This window comes from Mesocricetus auratus, unplaced genomic scaffold, assembly GCF_017639785.1.
Source record: "Mesocricetus auratus isolate SY011 unplaced genomic scaffold, BCM_Maur_2.0 Super-Scaffold_4256, whole genome shotgun sequence".
NCBI lineage: Eukaryota > Metazoa > Chordata > Mammalia > Rodentia > Cricetidae > Mesocricetus > Mesocricetus auratus.
The window spans coordinates 66,094,033-66,109,511 of NW_024429182.1; the positions used below are offsets into that span (position 1 = coordinate 66,094,033).

Genomic DNA, 15,479 nt, shown 5'->3' on the forward strand with positions numbered 1-15,479 from the left:
CCTGCGTGTTGGTATTTTTCATCCATCATTCTTTTACTGTTTATAAGTCACCATGCTCATTTTCCTTCAGAGTGAGGGGAAGGCTTTCCACCTCTGCAACCCCCAGACCTTGCTCTTCTGGTAACCTCATCTGCAGTCTCTAGCTCTAGGTAAATAAATGTCAGACACATCAAGCCAAGAAGCTCCTCTCACCCCTTTCTCTAGGTCCAAGGATGCTTTAGAGGTCCACCAGGAGCTAACAGGTTTCCTACAACCTGCCATGTCTCTGCTGGACATGAATGAGAAAGTTCAACACCCCAGTACCTGTTGGTAGCCATCGTGGGCCCTGAGCAAATACTGGCTTGAGAGTCACTGTCCATGAACTATGGGGAAGAGTGAGAAGAGACAATCCAGACCCTGGTCATGTATCTGGAACCCAGATCTAAATCAACCTACTTAGTCCCCAACAGTTTTATTATGGGTACCAACGAATGACTTCAGTTCCACACCAGTTTAAATTGATTTTTTATACCTGGTAGCTTTGAGTCCTGGGCAGTTGATGGGTCTTCCTGGTTGCTCTGTTGAGGGCCATTGTGGAGTTGCTTGCCTCAATCTAAAACTTGGTGACACCACACACTTCTCTTTCACGCTGGCAGCTGGCAGGACTGGAGTCCAGAAGCAAGAAGGTGGAGGGTGTTTGGCTCCCCCCCAACTAACATACTCTCCTGACATGATGAGTTTAATTCCTTTCATTATACCCAAATACAGGCAAGCTATAAATTAGGTACAGCCTCCTTCTGTTTGTTGCTCTTATACATCTATAAAAACCAAAACAAAATTAAAGATTAAATACAAACAAAACCATAAAACCTATAAAAATCCAATTAAATTCACAGATTTAATGTGACAGAGATGCTGTACTTAAGCTAAGCAGTGTCTCAAGATGAAGACCCCGGGGCTGCTGTGCCCAGGACGTCTACCCCTGCACATTGGACAACCAGCTCCACTCTGCCCTACCGAAGCCTCTTCTCTTACTTGAGCTCCCAGGACCCCCGGTGTGTCTGCCTCCCAGGACAGGCTGTGGGCCTTGGAGGGACAAGTGTTTTTATACATACAGTACCCTATTCTTTGCTGGCTATCTGCCCTGACCCCAGCATGGTGCTACCCACAGTACTCACTATAAAACAACAACAACAAAAACCAAAATTATTGGTGGGACTGAGAGCAATATCAAGAACACGCACTTGAATCCAGTTTGAGAAGCCTGTAAGAATGGAGAAGAATTTGGGGTCTGGGAAGCCATGGTTTCAGCATGGCCCTCATGAATCTGTTGGGGTTTTGGCACAGGTTTTGCCTCTCTAAGCCTTGGTTTTCTGTATATAAACTAAAATTAATAAAAATATTTGCACCTTAGGTTGACGGGTGGTATTAAGTAAATTATTACATTGGAGTTCATAGTAGGTTGAATAGTGTTCTCTACAAATTCATGTTCTCCAAGAACCTTATTTGGAAACCGGGTCTCAGCAGATGTAAGCAAGTTCATGCAGGGTCTTATCTTAGGGACACACACATAGAAGACCGCCATGGGAGAAGAGAAGCATAGAGAAGAGGAATGTATCCACAGGGAATGCCAGGGATTGCTGAGTAGAAGCCAGAGGAATTGAGTAAGGTAAAGAACAGAGTCTCTTGGTTCCTCCAAAGAGACCACTGACACCTTGGCTTCATATGTGTGTTTTCTAGGTCCATTAAGCAGTGACGTCTGCTGCTTTGCAGCATGTTCAACCTGCAGCCCTCGAGCCACACGCAGCTGAGGATAGCTATGAATGAACACAGCCAGCAACAAAATCCTAACTCACTTGAAACAGTATGAAATATTTTGCATTGTTTTGTAGCTCAATTAAGTGTGAACTTTGTATATTGATAATGTCAGAAGGTTGGGTGTGGGCTGGTGGGATTGTTCAGTGGGTAAAGGCTCTTGCCACCAAACCTGATGACTTAACCTTGAGTCCCCAAGCTCACACAGTGAGAAAGAGAACTGATTTGTCCAAGTTGCCCTCTGACCTCCATCCATGTACTATGTCACGCACTGGAATACACATACACACATACACACAAAATTAGTAAATGTAAAAAAATACGGTTGGATGTACCTACAAGCTACTCAACTCATTGCACGTTGTTCCTGAAGCCAGGAAAACCAATAAACCCGCTTAACCAGGCTTGACAGAATAGTAAATACTTGGTGACCACAGTAACCAGAGATGCTTATTAGCCAATGAGACTCTGAACATCAAAGGACAATGTGACACTCACACAGAAGTTCCTATTACCTTCGCTGCTACTCCACCCAGCAGACATCAGGTCCCCTAGAGTTGGAATTACACACGGTTGTAAGCATCTGAGTCAGTGCTGGGAGCTGAATCCAGGTCTTCTGCAAGACTAGCAAATGCTCTTAATTGCTGAGTCATCAATCCAGCCTCTCAAACGTCTTTTCTAACCACTAGATTACAACATATATGTGTTTGAATGCTGATGTCCCCCAAAACTCATTTGCTGAAACCCTCAGTTCCAGCAGAATGGCACTAGAAGGTAGGTGGGACCTTTAAGAGATGAGTGGGCCATGATGGAAGAGGCCTCATGAATGGGACTAGTGGCTTAATTAAAGGGATCTCAGTGCTTTGCCCTGGGAAGACACAGCAAGAAGTCAACAGTTTGCAGCTGTCAGCACAAGCCCTGCTCCCACCTTGATTTCAGACTCCTAGCTTCTAGAACTGTGAGGCATGGCCTAAGTCAGCAGATCCTTAGGAAGTCAGCATTTGCACTGGTCTCTCACACATGATGCCCAGGCTAGACTTTGGAGAAAAGCTGAAAAGCCATAAAATATCAGTGCAGGAAGCTGCCCTGTCCTCTTGCAAGACAGAGAAGGAAGCCACTCCTAGAGAAGGGAATCTCCCAGGACCCTGTCTCAAGTTTGCAAGGAAGGTCAGGAGGTGTTACCCGCCGCCGTGAGAGAACAGTGCCTGCCTTCTAGAAATCTCATTAAGGAAATACACTTTAATGATCTTCAAGTACGTATAGCTACACTGAAAGGAAAAGAAGAAAGAAAACCTCCTGCTCCAAGCTCTTTAGCGAAAGAGTTTTAACAAATAGATAATACATTTTATAGACAAATAGATATTTTTCCCCTCAAGGGCACTTGAAAGTAATCTACATATTTTCTCCATTGTCCCTCTTTACTGTGGATTTTCTTAGCACAGAGTCCCCAGAAATGATAAGGGGGGGACTGTCACTATTTACCAGCTAACCATAAACCCAGATGAGAGGGCCTGGTGTGGGAGGATCTGGTTAGTTCCTAAGCACTGGAAAATATGACATGGGGTAGAGTGGGCAAACCCCAGAATTGACAGGATGCTGGGGTGGTTTTAAAATGGATTCAATGTGTTGGCAAGATGACTCAGGCAATAAATGCCCTTGCTTTACAAGCCTGATGACCAGAGTCCATCTCAAGAGACTATATCTATGGTAGCTCCCATCTATAATTCCAGCACTTCTATGGTGGCCAGATGGGTAGTAGAGACAGGAGAAGTGCTGGAAGGCTATCTGGCTAAGGATGCAGGAATGGGCAGCTCAACAAGAGATACCCCCACATCACTAAGGTGGAAGGAGAGAACCAACTCTTAAAATTTGTCCTCTGACCTCAATATACATGTCAAGGCACACACACACACACACACACACACACACACACGCATGCACACACACATGCACATAAATAAAAAATTAAATTATGCTCTGTAAGAATGAAACTACAGCTGAGAGCCTTTCTTTCTTGTTTGAACTCTGCCTGAACGACCCTGCAATGTCATGAGGTAAGGGATCAGGTGTGAATGCCAATCATTGCCTTCATCCATGGGGAATATTCCAGGAGGTATGGTGGTGACTTTGGGTGTGGTTAGTATCCTGGCCCCTTCTTCTTTTCCTGGGCTCTACTGCCTGGTAGAGCTTCAGAGCTCTGCACACATTCTCACCAGGCTGTCAGGAGGGAGCTTTCATAGCTCCATGTTAATGATTTTTGTAACAGTCATTTTTAAGGGACTTCCATTGACGTTGAATTGATTTCTCTTGGCGATTAGATGCCATGATCAGACAAGTTTTTATGAGTATGAAAGCAATCGTTCTACAGCAAACCCAATCCTTACCTATCAATGCTGGTCATGATAAGGAAGTCCTACGAAGAACAGCCTTTGTGAGCAGACCATCTTGTGTATGATGCAGATCAACCACTACGTAATGTCCGAATCAAGTGACGTCAATGTTGTATAAATCTCCCCTCTCTACTCACCAACCCGGGTGATAGTTTTTCTGAGTAGGGAATTGTTTTGGACTGAAGGCATTAAAATCACAAAAAGCCCAAAAACAATGTCTCAGTTGCCATTGTGGTAGGATCTGGGCAATGTGCTTTTTGCTTCCCTCTGACTCATTTAGTCCAAAATGACAGTCTGAGTATGCCTCTCCCCATGCTCTGAAATGTGACAAGGACCATAATTCAAATTTATAGCTGTGTGTGTGTGTGTGTGTGTGCACGTGCACGCTTTCTTTTTTCTTAAACCAGTAATGAAGTTGTAACTGCAGCATTTCTTTCATTACCTATTCATTAAAGATACAGACATGAAAACAGTTTCCATGGCAATGGCTTTGTGGATTCTGAGTACATAATAAGAATTTTATTGTTTACACTAAAGCACAGATAACTGACGGGTGCTATTGTCCCCAGTAAAGTCTTATTTAGCTTCCTGAATGCATGGCAGGGCAAAGAGCATAGTGGCCGGTACTCGGTGCAGGACAGCATGGGGGGGGCAGTGTGCGGTGTAGAACCTTTGCAATTGCCTTTGCGTACTCACTCCAGGATGGAAAGGACATGTCAGCTATGCCTTTGCAGTGCACTTGAACTTAAATATGGAAAGATCCTAAGAAAAACTATAACAGAGCCTATTCTGAATGTCCTGAAATATTTCCATTCAGTGTTTAACATAAGTGCATTTGATGTCTTTCTCTGTTTGTATTTGGCTATGAGATGAGGTTGCTCAGGTTCAGAACCATGTTCTTCAACTAGCTAGCTCAAGCTTATTATCTGCAAGTGACCTCACTATTCTCCCAGTCTCAGTTTTCTTACCTGTGAAATGGGGGCAATCTGCACACACGATAAACATATGCAATATTCACACCTTTAAAGTATGGGTAAGGTGCACACCTGTGGAAGAAGAGAACAAGTTTGTCTTCTGCCTTCCACATACCCACAATGGCATGCCTGCCCATATACATGCCAATTCACACAAAGTAAATAAAATGTCATTTAATTTTTTTTCTTTTTTTTCCCTGAGATTTGGGGCTTTGAACTTCAGGCCCAGCTTAGAAGTGCCTCTCCTGGGGCATAAGGTGGGTCTCTTTGTCTTCTCACAGGCTAGTTTCCAGAACATTTTGCCTCATGGGTCACAGATTTATTCCTACCCCTCAAGAAGGTCCTACTTTCCTCTGGAGAACTGGAGTCTGGCACAGAGGAAGGACATCCCTCTGACGTAAATTAATTATGTCATATGTGAGTTCACGTCAGAGAATAACCACCCCGAGGTCTTTATTGTTAGTACTGGAGTTGTTTCAGGTTGATTTGGGGTGGGTAGCCTCGGGAAACCAGGACTTGGAGTTGATGTTAAAGAACTGAGAGAGGGAGTGATGCTATCTGAGAAGGACTGGGGAGGAGTGAGGACATAGTGGTTTTCACTCACACCTCCGCCTGTCATCCCCTCAGGGCCGGGACAAGCATGAGCACCAGGCACAGAGGATATAGACGGTAACACGGCCTTGCTCTCATGGTGTTTCTTCATGTCCTCTCCATACCTCAAACCTGTCACCTGGTCCTAACTGGAGTCTGATGTGGTTTTCTGGGTAGGCTCTGCAATGTGCAATGCCTGTGCATTCAGCAAGGCTCTCACATTCAGTCACACAAAGTCTGCCCCTGACATCTCAGAGGGAGAAGAAAAGAATAGGAGTGAGGCTGCTGATGAGAGATACCATAATAGATGGAGTCATTATAGGTCTGAGGAGACAGCTGACACTAGTGTGATCTCCAGAGATCTACAAGGATGACACCAACTGGCAAACTAAGCAGTAGTGGAGAAACTACATTAATAGCCCCTCCCTGATAATGAGATTAAGGACTACCTAATATGCCATCCTAGAACCTACATCTAGTGACTGATAGAAGCAGAGGCAGATACCCACAGCTAAACACTGAACTGAACTCCTGGAACCCAGTGACAGAGAGGGAGGAATGATGAGCAAAGGGGTCAAGGCCGTGCTGGTGAAACCCACAAAGATAGCTGACCTGACAAGGGAGAGCTCTTGGACCCCAGACTGATGGCTGAAAGACCAGCAGGGACTGATCCAGACTCCCTGAATGTAGTGTCAGTGAGGAGGCCTCGGCAATCTCTGGGACCTTGGGTAGTAGATCAGTGTTCACCATGGTTTATGAATGAGCTTTGGGAGCCCATTCCAAATAGAGGGATGCTCTCTCAGCCTGGACACATGGGGAAGGGCCTAGGTCCTGCCCTGTATGAAATGACAAACTCTGGAGATCCCCCAAGGAGGGCCTCACCCTCCCTGGGGAATGGTGTGGGGATTGGGGGGGGGCTGGGGAGGCTGATGGAGGGGCAAGGGAGGAGGGGTGGGAGAGGGAGCTGGTATTAACACATGAAGCAACATGTTTCTAATTTTAATAAAAAAATATATTGAAAAAAAGAGTGAGACTGCTTCACAGCATAGCAGATGGGGAGGTGACCAGAGAATACGCTACAGACAAGCAGGTGCTATGTGGGTCGTACTTACAAACTAGTTCCTAGTTCTGGCTGACTGTGGTACAATTCACTCCCATTCCTCAGAGTAGTCTTCTAGACCACTAAAGTCAGCACTCCACACACTCCCTGAGTCATGGTATATCAGTGAGGGGTACTCAACTGTGAAGACACATCCATCAAAGGTTGTGACCAGACAACAAAAGTGTTAATTGCCAGAAGTATTCCTCTAGGACAGTGGTTCTCAACCTTCCTAATGCTTTGACCCTTTAATACAATTCTTCAAGTTGGGGTGGACTCCAGCAATATTATTTTCATTGCTTCTTCATAACTGTGATTTTGCTGCTGTTATGAATCATAAAGTAAATATCTGATATTTCTGATGGTCTTAGGTGACCCCTGTGAAAGAATCATTCAACACACCCTTTTCTGAGAGGTCATGACCCACAGGTTGAGAACCACTGCTCCAGGAATTCTGGGAGATAAGGTAGAGTGTACATGGAGACAAGGAAGGACAGAGACCAGAAAAGAGCATCTTATCCTATCTACTCTTTACCATCTCATCATTCTGCTGGGGCAAGTAACCAAGAAACACAAACTAATGGGAGCCATAAACCCACAGGAAGGCAGGCAGGAGCTGGGCAGCTGATTCTGAACTCTCTGGAGGAACTCAAGGTGGCAAGACTGTCAAGGGCAACCTTGAAGGACAAGCTTGGAAGACACACAGGAGCTGCTTGCAAGACTTTAGAAGGCTCAGTCAGCAGGACAGCTTGACATGGCCATGGAGATGGAAACACAGACCAACAGGATCAAGCAGAGGCCAGAATACAACCTAGACATAGATGGAGTTTTGATTAGGGTTTTGTTTGGGTGGGGGGTTGTTTTTCAATGAAAAGGTTCAAGGCAACATCATGAAGAAAGGATAATCTTTTCAACACAAGATCTTGGAACAATTTGATTTCCATATGAAGCAAAAGAAACCCTCCAAAAGGCAGGCCACAGACTGGGAGGAAAAAATAACTGTGTCAATTTATCTGAGGAAAGACAGGCATTAGAATACACACGGAACTTTTATAACAAGGCGATGAATACACACAACCAAAATTAAAAATGGAAAGATATTTAAGTAGACACTCTACTGAGAAAGATCTGGACTGAAAAGGTACTGAGCTTTGTGACAACACAAGGGAGATGCAAATTAAGACCCACTATGCAGTGTCACCACACACCCACTAGATCAGTTTCAATGAAAAGAGTTGACCACACCAAATGCCCGAGAGGATTTCAAGGACCTGAAATACACCCTCATATGCTGTCAGTTGGAATACAAAATGATACTCCCTTTTGAAAACATTTTGGCAGCTCCTTAAGAAGTTAAACATAGGCCTACCATATGACTTAGCCATTCCACCCTAGTATTTACCCAAAACAAATGAAAACATATGCTCACACAAAGGCTGTACACAAGTGCTAGTAGCAACTTTGTTTGTAATAACCAAAATCTGAGGTTGGGGGGGAATAAAACCACAAGCCACCATCAGGTGATTGTATGAAGGAGATATGAAACGTCCACATCAGACAACTATCCAACGCTATGATGGCTGAACTATTGCTACAACATAAATGAATCTCAAAATAACCATACTGTGGGAAAGAAGCAAAACGACAGAGAGCATACTGTGTGAGTCTGTCTATGTACGTATGGTTCTATGAAATCTGCCTTCGGTCACAATTACAGAAAGTAGATCTGCTCAGGGATGGGGAGGGTTGAGACAGTTGGGGGAAGGCACTATGAAGGAACAAGAGAAAGGGTTGAAAGGAGTCGGCCGTGTCTATGGTCTCATGGGTATAACCACATGCCCAAGGTCATTAATAATATACTTTGAATGTATGCACTTTGTTATGTGTTAATCATACTTTGCTAAAGCTGTGCTGGAGAGTGTTAATTAACAAAACAAAATAAAGGGCAAATGTTAGTTTTCTGTCACTGTTATTTGTTTCTGCTCATGGTTTAGGAGGTGACAGCTCCTGGTTGACTGAGCTGCTCTAGAGACTGTAGTGAGACAGAACATCATGGTGATGAGGGTATGTGACAGAGGAGGCCACTCATATCATAGTATGTGGGACAGAAGAGAAGGGAAGTCAGGTGAAAACGCACCCTTTAAAGGCTGTTACACATGGTATGTACAGCTTTGGTGTGAGAGTGTGTTTTCATGTGTTCAGAGTAAATATTGGGTGAATAGCTAAGTCATAGGGTAGGCCTATGTTTCACTTCTTAAGAAAGTGTCAGCATGTTTTCAAAAGGGAGCATCGCTTTACACTCTCTCTAACAGCACACAGGAGTGTATTCAGTTCCTTGAAACCCTCACCAGCATTTGGTGTGGTCGGGCTTTTTCATCCTAGCCAAATGTATTTCTTAGAACTCAAAGAGCTGTTCTTTGTCTACAGCCCAGAAGACAAGGTGTGTTGCCATTCCCCACACACAATAGGACTTCCTTTTGGGATCCCATGGACCCCCTCATAACCTGGGAACCTTTGAACTTAGCAGTCCTGCCCATGACACTCTGCTCTTTTGAATTTCTTACCTCCTACCTACTGACAAGTCCACTCTGCCAGCCACTGTGCCCATAGTTCCTAGAAGTTGGGGCACCCTCCTTGCATGACCATCTCTAATAGTCCTCCAGAGAGTTCCAGATCCCAGAAGCCTAACCACCACTCCCTCCTACCACAGCCTTCCTCACTCACCTGCTAGCTCAAGGTCCAGACCATATACAGGTCTGAAATTGTGGACAAGGACTTTCATGGGCAAGAAATGAAATGACACCACTGCCAGCATCTCCATGACCACCATACCATTGCCACCGTAACCACCACCACCACCACCATAACCATCACCACTACCACAATCCTTGCCTAGGAACTTGAGAGGAAAAAGACTTCCTAGTCTGAGAAGAAAAGTCTTCACTCCCTCTACCCATGAGTTCTTCCCTCTCCTCCTTAATGGGCCCTTTCTGACCACTTGTCTACAGTACACACTTCTGCCACACCGTGAACACACACACACACACACACACACACACACACACACACACACACCACCTTCCCACACTCTTTACTTACTCATTTGTCTACCATTGTCTCCCATGTTAATAGAAAAGCCACTTAAGAACCAGGGTCTCAGTTCTGTTCACTGTTTTGCCTTTAGTACCAACCACGGTGCCTGTGTACAGAAAATGTTACAAAAGGAGAAAACCTGGAGAGCTGGCCTTGGGCTCTGGCCCTGCAGGACAGGGCCTCTTTACTTCCCTCCTTCAAATTATGCCCATTCTCAGATGATGCTCATGCTCTCCCTGTGACTGTCGGACTATTGAGACAAAGGACCTCAAGTAATTGGAATTTTCCAAGGAAGCCATGCCAGGAAAGGGAGAGGCTAGGGCTCTGGTGGAAGCATGTCTCCCAGGAAGAGATTTCACACAGTCTGACAACTTGTCAGACTTGCCTTGCAGGAGAGCCTGGAGCAGAGACAATGGTGAGTCAGTGGTGGACAGACAACACCTTGCATGCCTCTTGCCTTTCTAGTCAAACCTCAACCTTATGGGAGGATGGATTAGGACATCTCTGGTCCTCTGTATTCAGTCCTCCTCTGGGAGGATGGATTAGGACATCTCTGGTCCTCTGTATTCAGTCCTCCTCCGAGTGTGACCACATGGGACAAATCTCTTTTTCTGTTTTCACTATTCCTTGTGTCTTTAACTGGCACACTAAGGACAGGTAAATGAGTCTGGCTCATACGGCTTCTGGGACCCAGGCTCTGACACTCAAACTCTAGTAACTATCTGTGTTATAAAACGCTGCCTGGAGGGCTGAGGTTTAAACGTTCAAGTTAAGGGTGATTGTGGAACTCATTGCTTTTCATCTAAGACACCACAGGGAACACTCGACACTGTTGATAAAACCAAGCTTGGGGTTCCCCACTCCATCTCCAGTCCAGGGCCATTATGAGTACATCTGACCCCTCTTGTCATCAGTCATGTTCCCAGAAATAGCCTGGTTGTGGGGAAGAGGATTCAGATTTGGGGGTGCCCGCAAGAAGTGCTCCCCATCATAGCACGCGATCAAAGGAAGTGGCTCTGGGGATGAAGGGCATCCAGCTACAGAGCTGTGTCATGGCATAAGCCTCACCCAGGCCACAAGGTTGGGTCTCACCCAGGACCTGAGCCAGCCCTCAAACTTGACCTGTGAGGGCATAAGGCTGCTGGTCTTTGTCCCTCCACTTCTGAGGACAAACTTTGAATGAGGACTGTCTGGGGGGGAGAGGTGTAAACTTGGGATATGCAGATCCCCTCCTCCCTATGATGTACCTTCCATGGCACATGACAATCCTGGCACTGAAGAGAAGGACAACGAGCCCTGAAAGGGCCTCAGACTTGACTCCATGACACTATCCATGTGTCTCCAAGATTCTGCGCCCATCTACAAAAGAGAGAAGGGCTTCCACCCCAGAGTCCTTGAACTTGTGTTCCTGACCAGCTGAAAGACAAGCAGTCGTCCTTGAGATACCTTCTGTAGCTATTAGCATCTGAGAAGTTCTTGCTCTAGGAAAGCCTGTCACCTTCTCTCCCTGCCCCACCTGAATACCGGGTCTCCAGCCAGACTCCTTCCCGGGGTGATCTCTCTCTGTCAGGCATTGGGCTCACCGTATACCCTTTGCCCATCCATCGTGGTCATAGTAACAAGGAAAGCAGCCAGCATGACAGAGATGCGTGCATTTTAATATCACCATTCAGCAGCTGTAACAATAAGCAATCGCTGACTATTATCTTACAGTTCAAGGAGAACTCCCACGCCTCTTAGCTCATGTAATTAGCAATAATTAAGTGCCCTGCATAGGCTATGTGATTAGGAAATGGCAGAGTTGGGGATCAAGTTCAAGTCTGCACCGACAATCTTACCAGTATTTTGCAAACCTTGGTGAGTTTTCTATACCTTTGGCCTTTTGCTTAATTAATATTTTTCCTGTGATTGATTACATTTTATAAAATAATGCACTGATTTTAAAGTTCCATGTCATTCACAAATAGAAAATAAGTGTCACTAGACACAAATAGGAGAAAATAACTGTACAAACAAATTTGGTGAATGTAAAACAATGGGATTAGTGCTCATTCGATGCCATTATCTGCAGAAGGTTCCAGGCCTGAGAAGGCATGAGAAAGCTTCCAGGGACTAAAACCTGCAAGGGGACTGAGTGAGAATTGCCCTGCCACCCAGGAAGCCCATGGTAGCTACTGCCAACCTCCATGTCTCCTAAAATCACCTCAGCATCCATCTGTCCTACAGTCGCAGGACTCTGTGTTGAATGGGGGACACATTGTGTTATTAACATTCCCAATGTACAGGCTCCACAAGGAATGGGAAGTGCAGCTAGCATGGTTGTTGGAAGCCACTGGCTTTGTTTCGAGCAGGCCAGGACAGAACCCTGCCCCCAGACTTGCTCCTGTGGCTGGCAATCAGATGCCATCAGTACGGGGCCGGTTGGCACAGGCATTGGCATGACTGGGAGAAGGCACAGGTCCCTTGAAGCTACATGCCAGCAGTGAGTAGGACTCAGAACTGCACACACTTCTGACCTGCTGGACTCACTCTTCAACGAGACATCCCTAAGGGTTCATGCCAGGAAAATTCACTCAGCTGGCACGGTGTCCTAGATGAAGTCAGCATGGTTCCAAAGGGGCAAGAGAAGAAACTGACATCCTTATCTTCCAGATTTTAATCACCTCATGTCAGACATTTAGTCACAGCCACAAGAAAAGCAATATGACCTGTTTTCTTTTCTTTTTTCCTTTTTTTTTTTACATTCCAATCCTAGGTCCCCCTCCCTCCTCTCCTTCTGCTCACCCCACTCCTCACTCCTCCCATCTGCTCCTCAGAGAGGATAAGGCCTCCCCTAGGAGGTCTACTAAGTCTGCCCATCATCTTGTTGAGTCAGGACCAAGGCACCTCTCCATCCCCACACCCCTATGTCTAGGCTGAGCAAGGTATCTCTCCATATAGAATGGGCTCCACTAAGTCAGTTTGTGCATTAGTGTTAGATCTTGGACCCACTGCCAGTGGCCACATATATTGTCCCAGTCACATCATTTTCATCTATATTAAGGGAGTCCAGTTCAATCTTATGCAGATTCCCCATTTGTCAGACCTGAGTCAGTGATCTCTCACTAGCTCAGGTCAGCTGATTATGTGGGTTTCCACATCATGGTCTTGACTCCTTTGTTCATATTATCAATCCACCCTCACTTCAATTGTACTCCAGGAGCTTGGCCCATTGGTTAGTTGTGGATTCTGCATTGCTTCCATCTGTTTCTGGTAGAGAGTCAAACTTCTCTGGGATTATGAATTGTAGGCTGGGTATCTTTTGCTTTATGTCTGTTATCCACTTATGAGTGAGTACATACTATATTTGTCTTTCTGGTTTTGGGTTGTCTCGCTTAGGATGGTTTTTTCTAGTTCTATCCATTTGAATATGGCCAGTTTTCATTCATTCTCTCCACATGCCCAGAGCAGCCAACTGAGTCATTTCAAGATTCTTATTTGTTCTGACCACACTGGTAAGCTGACCTCAGCACCCTACGTGTCCTGTGTGGTACCCAGTGCGGCTAAGCAGGGCTGGAAGTCTCCCTACCATACTGTAATAGTTCCTGTTTCACTTATCCACTATTGCAGTCTCTGCTCGGTGTAGTCCTGAGCTGTGTGGAGACCCAGGCACCATCTGCCAGCATCTTCACTGGCCTGGAGCCACCGGCCCCAGACATGAAGGGGGTCTGCTGTGGCAGGAAGCTTTTGGCACAAGCCCAGGTGGCCAGCTCCCTCCTTGCTGTAACTAAATTTCCCTGCAGAAGCTCTAAGCGATAGAGCGGACCAGGACAGTCTTCCAGTCACTTCATGGCCAGAGGCAAAGGTGAGAAGCATGGGTATGGAAGAGGGTTTGATTCTGGGCTGCAGACCGGCACCAGACACCTCAGCGGAGATGAGCTCCGTGAAGTGGGTGACAAGCCCGGTGTACCCCTGTCACAGTTTGCCAGCTCTCTAGCTCTCACAGTACTTGAGTGGGGCCAGGAATGAGGTGGGGTTTCTGAGAAAGCTACAGTCTGTTGGACGCTGCCCAGACCCCAGTCTCAGGGCTCAAATCTCCCAGATTGAAGTTTTCATCCTTAGCTTCCCAACAAAAGCTCTGAGAAGGAAGCTTGCCCAACCAATGCTGTGTCAGGCAAACTACCTCCCAGATGGCACAGTGTCACCTCCCCTCCCAGAGCTGGCCCTTCTGCTGGCCACCTCTGTGCCCAGCATTAAAGATCTGAACCCCACTCTCAGTATACAGGCAGAGCTTGGGGCAATGGAGTTTGACCAGGCCAGCGGTGCTGACAACTTTCTGATTTCCTGAGCTGAATGAAAGCTCTGTTCCCTGGGTTTGCTGATGGGAGCAGACGTGTGGCCTACAGAGCAGAGCTGCACACTGCCTTGGTTACAACCCTTCAAAGTCTTTTGGCTAAGAACAGGTCTATCTCCTCAGTCTTCCCCATCTGTGCAATGGGAATGAAATCACTCCTCTGTTGGCTCTTGTGAGGCAGGAATTCTGAAGCTTCATGTGCCACACTGATGCTCGGCAACACAGTTCTCAAAGACCACGATCACAACACAGCTCAGGATGGTCAGAGACAGGAGGTAGCCACCAGCTTCAGTACTCCTGCCAAGCTAATGTAGCTCTGCCATGGCTGGCTGGGAAAAATGAGACACTCCGACATAAACTGCTTCAAAATAGAGCCACAGCATCTTAGAATCCTCCAGTTAAGCAGAAGTTATTGACATTCTGCTTTAAAAAAAAAAACAACAAAAAAAAAAAAAACACTCTGAGTCCATTGCTTGGTAGAAAAGAATCAAAAGCCGAAACAAAGGTCCCATTCCTTGCTTTGATTTCTACACACTCATGCAAGCCAGCAGCTTCTGACGTACCCAAAGTGACCTGAGCACTGCTACAAGATGCAGAGAGATACAGCAAGATTCAGGAGTTTTTGAACTACTCTTCTATGGCCCTGAGACTGAGGGTCCAGTTCACTTCTAAGACCAGAGGCATATGTCCATTTTCTTTAGAAAATGTGTCTTCACTAATGGCTGATTCCCCAGGAGCAATGGTCTCAAAAGGCAGAGAGTCATCTTTGTTCATGGTACTGTCCTTCCTGGGGAAGGATATAAAATAGCTCTCAGCCAGCAGAAGGGACTTGCAGAAGTCTCAGGAGTATGAACCAGCGTGGGGCAGGATGGTTGTACAGGCTGCCTCATGAGGAGAGAGCCATATAGAAGGTTTCAGAGGTTCTAAAAAAAATGGTTTATCTGAGAGGTTGTGTAAGAAGACTCTGCCTGGGGACAGCGAGCTGCAGAACTCAGTGTGTGTTCCTGCTCTAACTTGTGAAGACAACAAAATTAAAAGACAAAAATAAGCTTTGAGTATTTACCTAAGTCCCAGCTATTATAGCCTGCATTTATTAATGGGAAGGAAAATATGATACAGTGTTTCTTCAAAGTCTAGTCATGATGGTTAACACTGATTGCCGACTTGACAGACTTTCCAATCACCTAAGCCACAAATATGCCAGC

At 45.8% G+C, this 15,479-nt stretch overlaps 1 long non-coding RNA gene across 1 annotated transcript in view; it reads right to left on the reverse strand.

Moving 5' to 3' along the window:
* Positions 1-515: 515 nt before the first annotated feature.
* Positions 516-15,479, reverse strand: part of LOC110341784 — a 42,151-nt gene continuing 27,187 nt past the window's right edge. Inside the window, exons 2-3 of the long non-coding RNA XR_002383786.2 lie at positions 5,153-5,230; positions 516-797 (exon numbers count right to left, since the gene is read on the reverse strand). This is a non-coding gene — a long non-coding RNA (uncharacterized LOC110341784). The remainder of the gene's footprint in view (positions 798-5,152; positions 5,231-15,479) is intronic.